The sequence below is a fragment of the Elaeis guineensis genome, chromosome 12 (assembly GCF_000442705.2).
Source record: "Elaeis guineensis isolate ETL-2024a chromosome 12, EG11, whole genome shotgun sequence".
Taxonomy (NCBI): domain Eukaryota; kingdom Viridiplantae; phylum Streptophyta; class Magnoliopsida; order Arecales; family Arecaceae; genus Elaeis; species Elaeis guineensis.
Genome location: NC_026004.2, coordinates 85,795,314 through 85,812,260, shown reverse-complemented (window position 1 = coordinate 85,812,260; position 16,947 = coordinate 85,795,314). Strand labels below are relative to the sequence as shown.

Sequence of the window (16,947 nt, the reverse complement as noted above, 5' to 3'; positions counted from 1 at the left end):
AAGTATCAAAAGAAAGGAAGGTGAAGTTAGTAGCCTACTGACTCAAAGGTGCTACTTCAAGTTGGTGGGATCAATTACACCTAAATTGGTTAAGAGATGGGAGACCGCTTATTACCCGAAGGAGCCAGATCAAAGAGCTATTGAAAGGCAGGTTTCTTCACATGGATTATGAACAGTATTTGTTCTAGTAGCACCAGAGATGCTTGTGAAGGAAAAACAGGCAGTTCAAAGCATGCATTTTTAAAATTTTAGTGGAAGATAGTAGATTAAATATTTTAATCTTCTACGCATGTTTTAGATCAGATCTAAACTACCTACTAAGGACCTATGATATAAAATTTTGCATACAAAAATCTGATATAAATGAAAAACTGCATCGATCACATCGATGCCCTGAATTAGATCTAACCATTAGATCTGATCAGATAAGTTCAGAACTTATTACCTTATCGTGGGTCAATGATTACTACTGCTGCTAAGCATTGTACGAGGTTCTTCCTGATGTCGAGCAGCCGCACAGCTCGTCCGGTCTCTACAAGTAGTCCACTCGAAGCTCTGAACGGATCATCCTTTTCGGAAGTGCTAGCTCGCGCAGAAGGTACTGAATGACTAAAATAGGCTCCTTCCTTCGGATCACTCGAATACTTCCAGATCAGAAGATAGAGCTACTCGAGGAGGTGGTGGTGTGGGAGATAGGAACAAGACCCCTTATATTTTTCTCACACAAAAATTAGAGCTGAAAAAACCCTAGAACCAACCCTAGATCTCATGCCCAAGAGGAAAATTACTTTCTCTGTTTCTCATGCACAGAAGCCCGCCCCTTCTCAGATTTTTTTCACACCCCAACTCAGAAGCTTCTCACGCAAAAACTAAAACTTCTTTGTCGCACAAAAAGTTATCCCTTTTTAAGGTGGTGTCCCATGAAAGATAAGGATAAGTTGAGGTGGTTTGGTTCAAGTTTAAATGATAGTTTATCCTCATCACCAATTCAAATCAAATTCGAATTCAAACTTGAACCAAACTTGATCCTTATCTATGGAACTCAGAAAGTGGGCAACAAATATCTGAATGGGATGAAAAAAATTCACACAAGAACCAATTCATGCGTGAGAAGAGTGGTCGGCATTTTAGGGAAGAGTCCAACTCGATTTGGACTCTAAATTCTCATTCAAGTTCGAACCTTTTTGAACTCAAATTTAAAACCAACCTCATCCTAATCCAAAGGGGATCAAAAGTGGGCATTAATCCTCTTTTGGGCATGAGAAAAAATTCATGCGAAAACTTTTCTCGTATGAAGAAAAGAAAGGTACAGAGAAAGGTGGCACAGGGTTTGTTCAATTTGAATTTGAATTCAAATCTTCATCCAATTAGGTTCTTAACCCAACCAAATTAGATTAGACCCAATTAGACTATTGAATCTAATCTAATTAGATAATAAATAATCTTGATTAAATTCTAATCAAATTAAAAATTAATCAAGCTCAAGTTCTGATCAAATTAGGAATCGAACATCCTTGAGCAATTAGGCCATCTTATAACCTAATCGAGTCAAACCAAATTGAATCCAATTCAATTAGATTTGATCCAAATCTCAATGTTCAATCAAATTGAGCTAATTAGCAATCTAATCACTAATCAATTCTCCTACAATTCACCAACAATTAGTGAATTAATTTATTACAACTCTTGCACAGGATTAATCTCAATCGAATTGACTATTATATCCTAGGATGATTCTTAATCGTTGATCAGCCACATGATCAGTTAGAAATTTTTTTTGAGTGTGATCCCATAGGTTCGAATCTAAGTCGGTAGTACAGGAATAATCTTTCTATACCAATCAAAGTGACCATCTAGCAATGGTATCCGATGTTCGGATAGGTCAAAAGATTGCAAAGCAACATTCAAGAACCTATTGGTATATGGTTACCGTATAATTCATCCCTTTGACCCAAATGCTCAAGGTGACTTAGGGTTTAACTGTCAACCCTGAAAAGATCATCTATATTGTATTTTAACTTTTCAAATCCATCATATAGACTACTCCAATCGAGATTTTACTGAATTGAAACACAGTGATGCATTAACTCCTACTTACTTGAAGGGATCAATTCTATCTTGATTCACACACCGACTTTGCAAGTACTTGATTATGTTCAGAAATCTTTCATCACTGAATTAAAAATTTAGATAGTCCGGTACCAAAGTATAGTGAGTTTCTTGAAAGTCATCGTGGTGATCTCAGATCGGAGGGACACTCATACCTATATCCTTCGCGAGCTATTCTTGACAGCAGAGTACTTAGCAGTTGGTCACGTTCAGTGAGATGTACTTCTACATCTCCCTTGTATGCCATGCCAGTGTCTCTACACTCTTTGATCAAGAGGACAACCAACGCACATGGCACACAATGACTTATACTTGATATAGCTATCGTTCTAATAATAGCATATCATTTGGTCATGAACAATATTTAAGGACTAAATGATATATCCTCCTATATCGATTCAAATAGTCCTAAAGACTTCATCATAAAACACAGGAGTTCAAATAAGATGTACACAGTGATGAGGAAATCAAATAATATTTATTAATTCAACAATTCATGTATAATTACAATGATTAGCTCAACCATTAACAAGCTGACGATTGACTTAGAGATACAATTTCCTATAATTTTTACTTGGATTAAAGCCAATCGGTATAGTATCGTATACCCATCTTCGATTTATAATCTTCGAACACCTTAACACCAAGGGCTTTAGTAAAGGATCGATCAGGTTCTCTTTTTTGTCGATCTTCTGAAGCTCGACGTCACCTCGATCCACGATCTTTCGGATCAGATGGTTGCAGTGCAGAATGTGCTTGATCTACTGATGTAACTTTAGTTTCTTTGCTTGAGCAATGGTGCCAGTGTTGTTGCAGTACAACAAGATGGGGCCATTAAGAGAGGATGTCATTCCATACTCGTCGATGAACTTTCGTAACCACACAGCTTCCTTCACAGCATTGGATGCTGTGATATATTCCACCTTGCATATAGAGTCGGCCACAGTGTGCTGCTTGAAACTCTTCTAGCAGACTGCTCCACCATTTAGGGTATAAATATATATCCCGCCATGCTCTTGCTATCGTCATAATCCGATTGAAAATTGAAGTCTAAATTTCATAAGTTTTAAGTTTGATTCTCTATAGATAAGCCATTGGTCCTTAGTATTTCTTAAATACTTAAGGATAATCTTTACGACTTTCCAGTGGTTCTCATCTGGATTGAACTGGTATCTGCTCACTACTCCTAGTGAGTATGCCACGTCTAATCTTGTACATGTCATGGCGTACATAATAGATCCTACTACCGAAGCATATGGAATTCTACTCATACACTCTCTCTTGAGAAGTTATCGGATAATCACTCTTTGAGAGAAAAATTTCATAGCCTATCAGAAGATAGCTATTCTTGAAATTCTCCATGTTAAATCTTTTCAGCATAGTATCAATGTACGTGGATTAGGATAATTCAAGCAACCTTTTAGATCTATCTCTATAGATTTTCATCTCAAGAATGCAAGATGCTTCTCTCAAGTCTTTCATGAAGAATTGTGATGATAATTAAACTTTTATTTTCTGTAATGCAGGGATGTCATTCTCGATTAAGAGAATATCATCCATATATAAAATAAGAAATACTACCATAGAGTTATTAATCCACTTGTATATACAAGGTTCTTTTTCATTCTTAATAAAGTCATATGTTCTGATCATTTTATCAAAATGCATGTTCCAACTCCGAGATGCCTGCTTAAGTCCATAGATGGATCTCTGAAGCTTGCACACCTTAGACTTATTTATGGATATGAAACTTTCAAGTTGTATCATATACACCTCTTCTTTAGCTCTCCATTTAGGAAGGCTATTTTCACATTCATTTGTCAGATTTTATAGTCCAGATGTGCTGCTATCGCAAGCATAATCCGAATGGATTTGAGCATTGCCACAAGAGAAAATATCTCGTCATAGTTATTATCATAATATTGACGATAATCTTTGGCAACCAGACGGGCTTTATAGATCTCTATTTTTTTGTTTGCGTCTCTCTTCCTTTAGAAGATCCACTTACATCCTATGGATTTTATCTCTTCAGGTGGGTCAACTAATGTCCATACATCATTGATCTTTATGGACTTCATTTTGGATTTCATAGCTTCTAGCCACTTATCGGAGTCAGATCTCTGTATCGCATCTATGCAGATGATCGGATCCTCGTTATTCTCATCGAGTTCAATTGGATTACCATCTCGGATCAAAAAATCGTAGTATCTGTCTGGTTGACGTGGTACTCTATCGGATCTCTTAAATATGTTTCTACAATAGGTTTCGGGTTTGATCTAATCAAATCTGACTCTATGGGTTTACTAGATTGTATCGGTTCTTCTATCGATAGAACTTCATCAAGTTCAATCTTTTGAGGTATTAGTTTCTTCCCCAGAGAACTCTTTTTCTAAAAAGACCGTCCTATTGCTGACGAACACTTTTTGTTCATCAGCAAGGTAGAAGTAATATTTCTTGATCTCTTTGGATACCTTACAAATAGACACTTGTCAGACTTAGGTCCAAGCTTGTTAGTTTTCAAACGTTTGATATAAGCCAGACACCCCCAAACCCTAAGGTAAGAGAGTATTGGCTTACACCCTGTCCACATCTCATATGGTGTTTTACTTATGGACTTAAAATTTTATTTAAAATATAACAAGCCGACTCGAGTATATATCTCCGAAAAGAGATCGACAGACTTGCAAAGTTCATCATGGATCGAACCATGTCCAACAATGTTCGATTTTTCCTTTCCGACACACCATTATACTATGGTGTTGCAGGAGGGGTCTACTGTGAGAGAATCCCATTCTCTTTTAAATATATCAAAAACTCACTGGAGAGATATTCACCTCTTCGATCGGACTACAGAGTTTTAATATTCTTCTTAGTTTATTTCTTTACTTCATTATGGAATCGTTTGAACATTTCAAACGTTTCTGACTTATGTGTCGTTAAATAGACATGCCTATATCTCGATAGATCGTCTATAAATGTAATGAAATAATAATATCCATCTCTGGTACTCGTGTACATGGATCCACATATATCAGTATGTATCAGACCCAGAATTTCACTGGCTCACTCATCTTTTTCAGTAAAAGATAATTTGGTTATTTTTTCAAATAAACAGGACTCACAGATTGGAAGTGATTCATAATCACTGATTTTGAGAATTTTCTCTTGAGTCAAATTTGTTTATTCTATTCTTGTTAAGATGACCTAACCTACAGTGCTAAAGATAGATATCGGAGATATCATCAATTCTAGGTCGTTTGTCAGATGTGTACATCATACTAACAGATTATGATAATATATAAATTTTATTGTTCAGCTATCCATTCAACATATTAACATCATTCATAATAATATTAAAAATATCTCTTTTTATTGAAATTTTATAACCGTATATGGTCAAAAGGCCTACAGAAATAATATTCAATTAAAAAGAAAGATAAAAGTGACATTCACTAAGAACAATTACATTGGATTTGAATATAAGCTTAATAATCCCTAACGCTATAGCTGAAACTGATCTTTCATCTCTAATATTAAGAAATTTTTCGCTTTCTTCAAATCTCTTACTGACCTGCAGATCCTGCAACGAATTGCAAATATTAAAAAAAATTTCGGTATCTAATATCGAGGTAGTAGAATCACATATTGAGAAATTACAGATGTTATCATATAATTATCTTGTCTAGCAACAACTTACTTCTTTTTCGGTTTGTTCGGATCTAAAGATGTAATGTATTGAGGACAGTTCCTCTTTCAGTGCTCCTGTTTCTTGCAATAAAAGCATTCTGCATGACTCTGATCGGACTTGGGTTTTTTGGTCTGATCGGACTTGGGCGTCCCAGCACTTTACATCCTTTTTTTAGTCTTCTTGTTCTTCTTTGCTTTCTTAAAGGGTCGATGCCCAGAAGAAGACCCTCCCACCACATTCATCGATTCCTTATGGAGCTGGTGATCTTTCTCAAAGTTCTGTAGCAACCTCAACAAATCATGGTAGTTGACTGCAGACTTTGTCATTCGATAATGAGTAAGAAAAGGAAGGTAAGATTTAGGTAGAGAGTTTAGAATAACATCCTTCCCCAGCTGCTCATATAGGAAAAAATCGAGCTTGCTCAAGCGCTCAATCATCTCGATCATGTACAGTACATGATCAGTGACTGATGCTCCTTCCCTCATTCAAGTGTTGAAGATGGCACAACTTGTCTTATGCCTCTCAACATCATCGGGCATGCCAAAAGACTCATTCAATATTTGTAACATATCCTGAGGCTGTGTATTCTCGAATCGATGGCTGAACTCATCATTCATTACTGCCAGCATAATGCAATGAACCATAGTTCGATTATTGAGCTACTTCTGATAAGTGTCTCGAACTGTACTGGATATTCGGAGCTGGCTCGGATGTCGGATCTGTCAGCACGTACAAGATCCATTCATCTTTCAAGACTATATTCAGCTTTCGATACTAATTATTGAAATTTGATCTCATCAATTTATCACTATCTAATAGTGATCGGAGCGATAAGATAGTGGCCATAACTACAAAAGAAAAATTAAAACCTAATTAGTATATGAATTGATTAAGTCTAAAGACATGAACTTTAGTCTAAAGGTTCTTCCACTATTTTATTTGAATTGGTAGCCTCTACCTCCAATTTGAGGAATTATACTAATTTTTTAGCAGATACTAGAATCCTCGCAGGCTGCACATGGGCTCGAGTGTAGCTCGGCCAACCTCTGTGCACCCATGGATAGGTTCTTAATCAATTATTTTATCACATAATTTTCAATATTTAATTTTACCCTAGACACTTCTTCAGCAGACGTGTAGTGCCTCCACTGAAAGTTCTGGTTAGGTCCAACCATTAACATGTCAGAATTTAGTACATCTGACAAATGAGTGACCAGGCCTGAGCATGGCTCGGCTAACCTAACCATCATCAGAAAGGCAACTAAATCAACATATTATGAATGATAATTCTAACAACTAGATGAGCACCAGGCATATGGCACCTCCAATGATCATCTAAACTGTTGGACCCATTATCATCCAACTTAATGGGAGGTTATGATAGTTATCACCATAACTATATTATTTTTAGGGACCAAATAATTTTAGAGGATTTAATTAGATGAAGTGAAAGAAAAGATAAGACTCAAGCTGCTAATCTTAATTCTCTCACTGACTTCACCAAGTCAGATCAAAAGAGATTAAGCAAAAGTCGGTCTAGCCAACCAGTCCTAAATCCTTTCATTGACTTCACCAAGTCATGAAGAGGACTATAGATAAGTTAAACTAGGGGCACCTAAATCAGTTATACTGATTTTCTAGTAAGCATGGGTCGACCCTAATCATTAAGTGATCTGATCAAAATATGATTTACCACGTTGGCCAGATAAATGAGATCGATGGAAGGAATATGCCATTAACTTGTTATAGACTCAATCTATGCGAGTAGCTCTCAATTAATGACTATCGATCAAAACTGCGATACTTATTTTAGACACTAACTGGTTAAACAGTTTTAATTTGATTAACTTATAGACTTGGATTCGACCATGGAGCTTTGATCAAGTTCTATCTTAGTCTAATCAAAGACATGGACTCTGACCAACTACAACTATTGAGAATTGATCAAGAGAAGAATTAACCCAATCAGAATTAATTATTAATTGGATTTGATCAATTACTAACATAGTCCATTATCAATGATTTCTAATCCTAGATCTAACCCAATTAAATGGACTTGACTCGAGCTAATCCATAAATCCATAAATTATGAAATTTATGCCTTAGATTTTTGATTCTCAAATCTAGATCACTTAATTCTCAATTAAGTTTTGGGTTGACATGGATTAGTGTTCGGTATTTGAAAATAGTTTCAAATTTTGTAAAATATTTTTACAAACAATCATACAATCATCTAAACTCTAATTTCAGATCTAACATACAATATATCAAATATAAAATAAAATTTTAAGTTTCTTTCATTGTTCATCTTCATGGAAAAGACTGCGCAACACCCTTACATGCCATAAGAGAATCCCATCGAATGAGAGGAGAGGGCCATAAAATCTTACTTTCTCCTATGACCGGACGGTTATGGGGATCTATCCAATTCGATTACTATACTACTCAGATTTAAGAGTAATTATTTAGATCTAATCTAAATAATTAAACTCAGATTAAAAATAGATTATATGCAAAATATTCATGTCACAAGCAATGGAGCTCTGATACCATTTGAAGAAAAAACAAGTAGTTCAAAGCATGCATTTTTAAAAATTTTTTAGCAAAAAATAGTAGATTAAATATTTTAATCTCCTACGCATGCTTTAGATTAGATCTAAACTACATACTAAGGATCTATGATATAAAATTTTATATACAAAAATCTGATATAAATGAAAAACTGCATCGATCACATCAATGCCCTGAATCAGACCTAATCATTAGATTTGATCAGATGAGTTCAAAACTTATTATCTTATCGTGGGTCGATGATCATCACTGCTAATAAGCATTGTATGAGGTTCTTTCTGATGTCGAGTAGCCGCACAGCTCATCCGACCTCTACAGGTAGTCCACTCAAAGCTCCGAACGAATCATCCTTCTCGAAAGTGCTAGCTCGCAGAAGGTACTGAATGGATAAAAAATAGGCTCCTTCATTCGGATCATCCAGACATTTTCGGATCAGAAGATGGAGCTACTTGAGGAGGTGGTGGTGTGGGAGATAGGAACAAGACCCTCTTGTATTTTGTCACACAAAAACTAGGACTGAAAAAATCTTAGAACCCACCATAGACCTCACGCCCAAGAGGAAGATTACTTCCTCTGTTTCTCACGCACAGAAGCCCGCCCCCTCTCAGATTTTTTCATGCTCCAACTCAGAAGTTTTTTATGCAAAAACTAAAACTTCTTTGTCGCACAAAAAGTTATCCTTTTTTAAGGTGGCGTCCTATGAAAGATAGGGATAAGCTGAGGTGGTTTGGTTCAAGTTCAAATGATGGTTTATCCTCATCACCAATTCAAATCAAATTCGAATTCAAACTTGAACCAAACTTCATCCTTATCCATGGAACTTAGAAAGTGGGTGACAAACATCTGAATGGGATGAAAAAAATTCATGTAAGAACCAATTCATGTGTGAGAAGAGTGGTCGGCGTTTTAGGGAAGAGTCCAACTTGATTTGGACTCTAACTTCTCATTCAAGTTCAAACCTTTTTGAACTCAAATTTAAAACCAACCTCATCCTAATCCAAAGGGGATCATAAGTGGGCATTAATCCTGTTCTGGGTATGAGGGAAAATTCATGCAAAAACTTTTCTCACATGAAGAAAAGAAGGGTGCAGAGAAAGGTGGCATAGGATTTGTTCAATTTAAATTTGAATTCAAATCTTCATCTAATTAGGTTCTAAACCCAATCAAATTAGGTTAGACCCAATTAGACCACTGAACCTAATCTAATAAAATAACAAATAGTTTTGATTAAATTCTAATCAAATTAAAAATTAATCAAACTCAAGTTTCGATCAAATCAGGAATAGAACACCCTTACCGATTAGGTCATCTCATAACCTAATCGGATCAAACCAAATTGAATCCAATTCAATTAGATTTGATCTAAATCTCAATGCTCAATCAAATTGAGCTAATTAGCAATTTAATCACTAATCAGTCTTCTTACTATTCATCAATAATTAGCGAATTAATTTATTGCAACTCTTGCACAGGGTTAATCATCAATCGAATTGACTATTATACCCTAGAATGATTCTTAATCATCAATCAGCCACATGATCAGTTAAAAACTTCTTTTGAGTGTGACCCCATAGGTTCGAACTTAAGCCAATAGTATATGAACAATCTTTTTATACCAATCAAAGTGACTATCTAGCAATGATACCTGATGTTCGGATAGGTCGAAAGATTACAAAGCAATATTCAAAAACCTATTGGCATATGGTTACTATATAATTCATTCTTTTGATCCAAATGCTTAAGGTGATCTAGAGTTTAACTATCAACTCTGAAAAGGTCATCCACATTGTATTTCAACTTTTCAAATCCATCACATGGATTACTCCGATCGAGGTTTTACTGAATTGAAACACAATGATGCATTAACTCCTACTTATTCGCAGGAGTCAATTCCATCTTAATTCACATACTGATTTTGTAAGTACTTGACTTTGCCTAAAAATCTTTCATCACTGAATTAGAAATTCAGGTAGTCCGACACCAAAGCACAATGAGTTGCTTGCAAGTCGTCGTGGTGATCTCAAGTCGGAGAGATACTTATACTCATATCCTTCGTGAGCTACTCTTGACAGTAGATTGCTCAGTAGTTTGTCACGTTCAGTGAGATGTACTCCTACGTCTTACTTGCATGCCATGTCAGTGTCTCCATACTCCTTGATCAAGAGGACAACCAACGCACATAGCACACAACGACCTACACTTGATATAGCTATCGTCCTAATAATAGCATATCATTTGGCCGTGAACAATATTCAAGGACTAAACGATATATTCTCTTATATCGATTCAAATAGTCCTAAGGACTTCATCACAAAATACAGGAGTTCAAATAAGATGTACATATAGTGATGTGAAAACCAAATAACATTTATTAATTCAACAATTCATATACAATTATAATGATTAGCTCAACCGTCAACAAGTTGACGATTGGCTTTGGGACACAATTCTCAACAGCTTGCAAGGGTCAAGAACTATGCATGAATACACTACAAAATTTCTGAAATTAGCTGAATGCAACAATTTGGCAGAGACAGATAGTCAGCAAGTAGCTAGGTAGCTAGATGGGTTACGTCTTATTATTCATGATAAAATTGATTTGTGGGTTATTTTTAATGTAGCTGAAGCCCAGAGCTTGACTCTAAAAGTGAAAATGCTCTTACAAGAAAGAAGTCACACTGAGTCTTCATGAAGAAATTATTCTAAAAAATCCAAAGCAGCCTTTGACAAGCCAGAGAAATGGCAACCCTAGGCTAGTAAACCAGCCCATACTGAGAGGACAGCTACTGACAAAAGCAAAGCAGCGACTAAGAAGGAGCCACAAAAGCAAAGCAATCCCTATGCTCGATTGCTCCAATCAAATGCTATCGGTGCCATGAGGTGGGACACCGCTCAAATGAGTGTCCAAAGCGAAAAGTGGCAATAATAGAACATGATCCTGATCTAGAGGAGCCCACTCATGAGGAAGAGTTATATTGCGAGCCTGATGGAGATGAGGAGGGATATGACCAAGGAGGATAGATGTACATGGTCAGAAAAATGCTGCCCCCAAAACAAGAGGATGATTCATAGTGGCACAAACTCTTCCAAACCAGATGCATGATTTCAGGTAAAATCTTTGATCTCATAATTGATAGTGGTAGTTAAGAGAATATTATCAGCAGAAAAGCAGTAGAGATTTTGCAGCTATCGACTGAGAAGCACCCGAATCCATACTCTATCAATTGGATCACTATAGTGAAAGAGATAAAGGTGAGTGAACAGTGTAAGGTACCATTCTCTATTGGGCCTTACAAAGATGAAGTATATTGTGATGTGGTAGATATGGATGCATGCCATTTGCTATTCGGGAGATCGTGGGAGTACGATGTTGACGCTGCACATCTTGGAAGGGAGAATATCTACAAACTGGAGAAAGAAGGGATCAGATATACTCTTCTACCATTGAAAGGAAAACCTCGATCCAAAGCTTCTAATGTGGAGGGGAGGACTTTCCTTATAGTTACCCATCTGAAACATGAAGTAAGAAAGGAGATAAAGCAGTCCAAGAAAGTACATCTGATGATCTAAAAGGTATTCTAACAAACAGTAAGGGATCAGAACCAGAGCCTGTACCTACAGTAATACAACCACTGTTGGTGGAATTTCAGGAGATATTATCGGATGACCTACCTAGTGGATTACCGCCAATGCATGATATTCAGCATCAGATTGATTTGATACCCAGAGCTAGTTTATCTAATCTGCCACACTACCAGATGAGTCCCAAGGAAAATGATATCTTGAGGGAGAAGGTGGAAGAATTGCTACATAAGGGATGTCTAAGGGAGAGTCTCAGCCCCTATGCAATACCTACCTTGCTCACTCCTAAGAAAGACAGTAGTTGGAGAATGTGCATAGACAGTCGTGTCATTAATAAAATTACTGTTGGATACAAGTTTCCTATTCTGTGACTTGAGGATATGCTAGATCAACTACATGGGTCTAAGGTCTTTTCGAAGATTGATCTTCGCAGTGGGTATCATTAGATCCGGATCCAACCAGGTGACGAGTGGAAATTGATTTCAAAACTAAGGATGGCCTGTATGAATGGTTGGTAATGCCTTTTGGATTAACCAATGCCTTGAGTACTTTTATGCGACTCATGAACTAGGTACTCAAGCCATTCATTGGGAAATTTGTGGTTGTGTACTTTGATGATATATTAATTTACAGTCATTCAGCTGATGAACATATTGAGCACCTGTGGAAATTACTATCAGTGTTATTGTAGAACAAGCTTTATGTGAATGTGAAGAAATGTAGTTTTATGACAGATAAACTGCTATTCTTAGGCTTTATTGTTAGTGCTGAAGGAATACAGGTTGATGAGACTAAGGTGCGAGCAATTTGGGATTGGCCGACCCCAAAGACTATTACTAGAGTCTGAAGTTTCCATGGCCTCGCTACCTTTTACAGATGATTCATTAAAAATTTCAGTAGCGTCATTGGGCCGATCATAGATTGCTTAAAGAAAGGAAAATTCCAGTGGGGTGAGGAAGCAGAAAAAGTTTTTGCACTTATCGAAGAGAAGCTTTGCAATGCAACTATATTGGCTCTACCTAGTTTGATAAACTATTTGAAGTGGAATGTGATGCCTCTGGGATTGGGATCGGAGCTGTCCTTTCACAAGAAAAGAGGCCAGTTGCATATTTCAGTAAGAAGCTTAGTGAAGCTCGCCTGAAGTAAGGAGTTATATGCAGTGGTACAAGCTTTGAAGCATTGGAAGCATTACTTGATAGGCAAAGAGTTTGTCCTCTACTCCAATCATCAGGTACTCAAATATTTGAATAGTCAGAAGTATATTAGCAGCAGTATGCATGCTCGTTGGATCAGCTTTCTTCAGAAACTTTCATTTAAACTTGTTCACAAGTCTGGAGTCCAGAACATTGTTGCTAACGCACTGAGTTGACGTGCGACCTTACTAGTTACTTGCAATCAAAAAATTATTAGCTTTGAGTGCTTACGGGACTAGTATGATACTGATGAAGATTTTGGAGATAAATGGCAGAAATGTCTGCAGCATCAGCCCTTGGATGAATTTCACATCCATAATGGATACCTGATGAAGGAAAATTAGCTATGCATTTCTTAAACTTCCTTACGGGAAAAGATAATCAAGAATTTATGTGGGGGAGGCTTAGCCAAAGATTTGGAAGGGATAAGATGCGTGTAGCAGTGGAAGAACGGTATTATTGGCCACGCCTAAAGAGAGATGTAGACAGATATGTCCAGTGGTGCCAAGTGTGCCAGACTGCCAAGGGTACCTCCCAAAATATTGGATTATATATGCCTCTTCCTATCCCAAAAAATATTTGGGAAGACCTCTCCATAGATTTTGGGTTGGGGTTACCTCGAACATAGCAAGAAGTAGATTCAGTCTTTGTGGTGGTTGATAGATTTTCAAAAATGGATCATTTTATACCATGCCGGAAGACATCTAATGCATCTCACATTGCTAGATTATTCTTTAAAGAGATTGTCCGGTTGTATGAGGTGCCAAAATCTATCACCTCTGATCATGATTCGAAGTTCCTCAGTCACTTCTAGATGACCCTGTGGAAGCTGTTTGACTCTTCATTGAAGTTTAGTAGCACTGCGTGTCCCAAAAGGAATGGCTAGACCGAATCCTTGAATAGGACATTGGGGAATCTGATCCGGTGCATATGCAAGAAAAAGCCTAAGCAATAGGAGTTTGTTTTAGCCCAAGCAGAGCTTGCATACAACAATGCCACCCACAGTGCCATTGGGAGATCACCATTTTTAGTGGTTTATACTAAGGCCCCACAACATGCTTTGGATTTAGCATGAGTACCGAAGTTTGCAGGATGGACTACAGCTGCAGAGAAGTTGGCAGAACAAGTGCAGTCCATGCAGGCTGAAGTGAAGCAAAAGATTGAGAAAGCTAATGCAAGCTATAAATAGCAAGCCGACAGGCACTGGAGGGAGAAAATATTCAGCGAAGGAGATTCCATTATCGTGCTGCTGCATAAAGAACGATTTTCTGTGGGGACTTATAGCAAACTACAGTCGAAGAAATATGGCCTGTACCAGATCCTGAAGAAGATCAATGACCGTGCTTATGTGATAGATCTTCCTGAGACCATGGGTACATCTCAAACTTTCAATGTTGCTGATATCTACCACTACTACCCCTCAGAAAAACTACTATACCCTGAAGAATCTACCTAACTCGAGGATGAGTTTTCCAAGTGGAGGGGAATGATGAGGACGTGTGTGTGTGTGTCATGTGGGTTTCCATTTTTTTTCTTTTGTCCCACATCAGTTGGGTGTTAAAGGGGAGACTCTCCACTCACCTATAAATATATGTGTTTGTAAAGGTGGAAGGCATCAAGTTGAAAAATAAAATTTCTAGTTCTATTTCAATATTTTCTGAACTAGAGATAATCTAGTATTTTATGCTAGAGTAATCTAGTTGTTAGTTTCCCTTATGGATTGAAGGGCACTTGCTAGTGCGAAACTAATTAGATCGTTTTTGCTGCATCACAAGATGTCCCACTTGGATTTGAGACCATGGTTTTAGGTGTTGTTTGTTCAAAGACTGATTCTGGACTTGAAAAGATTGTTTGTTTATTTCAGACTAAAAAATCTACCTCATATTTCTTGAAGTCTCCCCAATTTTCTCTCTTGTTTGTCTGGCCCACATTTTCACCCTCAACTATGTGCGGCTGACTACTTTTGCTCAGCCAACCTTTATCCATATACCTGCATTTTGCAGTCTGTCATTCCCCCCCTTCACCGGTCCCCACTTCCAGTTGGTCTGCTGCTACTTCTAAGAGTTAAACTAGAGGTGATGTCAGCAGGAGTGAGGAGTGGAGAAGGTTAGGAGGAAAGGTTCACAGGATTAAGAGGAGTGATCGATCCATAGGTCAGATTGCAAGCATAGGGTAAGGTTTGCTTAGGGATGTAGGGAGTTGCAAGATCCCAATAATTGGGATAAATCTGAATAGTTATGGTTATGGTCATGGAATGGTTATATGAGTGGTTGCCAAGGAGGGTTGGTTGTATGGTTGGAGCAGATGGAGGTGGTAATGACAGCGAAGGACAAGGTGTGCAAGTTGGACGAGTGGTTTGCATTAGAGTGCTTATGTATGTAGAAGTGTGTATGCTTGTGTTTATGCGCCTTTGTTAGTATAGAGTGCAATCTATTTTGTTTTCTCAACCATTGTGTTTTGTGGTGTTAACTGACATTGCAGCTATCCCTTTTCTTTTTAGAGTAAACTGAAAAGAAGTTCACCATTCTAACCTGCGGAACACCGTCAGGGAATCGGCATCAACAGTTACTGGGCCAGAAGTTCTCATGGTTACTGGTAGTGTTGAGCAGGGCAGATTCTCCGATTGTGAAAGAGTCTTAAAAGCATCAGTCCAGCTGCTGCTAACCATAACTTCCAACTATATTGTAACTGCAGAAATCAGAACAGCATGGACTTCGGGTGGCAAATCAGTTAACAGAGATTTAGGACTGAAAGATACTAGCTATTGATACTTTGTAGGGGTGCTGGCATGACTAAATTGTCTGGGTTCTCGGCCATAGTATTTTTTTTTTGCGGATCTGGTGACCTTGCCAAAGATGATAGAGGAGCTTTGGTAGTTCAATTTTACATTTTTGACTGATCAATTTTTGAAGGTAGGAATTCCGCTGTCTTGCAGGTCGGTCTACCCTTTTGATTCCTTCAATTCTTTGACACGATTGTTCTTATGCCTCGAATACCAAATAAAATACAACATCATTTACTGTTTCTGCTTTTTCTGTCCTTTTTTTTTGAAAAAAATTAAACATTTCTTATGCTTTGGAACTCGAATGGAATGTAAAATAGATTGCTGTAGTTCCTTTGCATCTTACCTCTGAAAGAATATCTAAAAAAGGGGGATATCATACTTCTGAGTCATGCTCTCTGGATCACTCTGACATGAAAATTGCAGATATCATGTTTGATAGGATGTGCATGTGATCAGCTGTTTGCATGGACAATGTGGAAGATACTATCGATTAGTCTTTTCCTTCCCCCCGGGATGCAATGTTCTTAAACCTATGCAATGTTCTTAATTATTAGGCTGAGGTTTGGGCTTCTTGGTGTATCTGCATTTGTTTAGAATTTTCAGTCCCAGCACGTCTTTCAATATTGAAAACATCTTCCATCTAGTTCATGTGCAGCTCGTTTTGCAGTCGATGACATTCTCATGTTAGAGAATATGAAGAAGATTTTTATTGTAAAAGATTATATGCAAGATTTTTAGTGGTTCGTTCTGTGATAATTCCAATTGAGTTATATATATGTTGATTTCCCTTTCAGTTTCGGTTAACTAGATGTGACTTGGTATTCTTCATCATGTATGATCGAGTTGGCAAACTAGATTGTCAGTCAGCGGTTGAGCCCTTCCCCATCCATAGGAGGTTTTGTGCTTGAATCTTTGCAGGTGTTATGCTCAGTGCTTGTCATGTGTAGTCCTGCCAATTCCATGAAGCATTGGTGGCTGTTGTTCTCATTCAGACTTTGATAGATTTGTTAGGTTGGCAT

At 37.4% G+C, this 16,947-nt stretch overlaps 1 pseudogene; it reads left to right on the top strand.

Annotated features, from left to right (window-relative positions):
• Positions 1-16,317, top strand: part of LOC105033385 (lysine-specific demethylase JMJ13-like) — an 86,750-nt pseudogene extending 70,433 nt beyond the window's left edge.
• Positions 16,318-16,947: the final 630 nt, after the last annotated feature.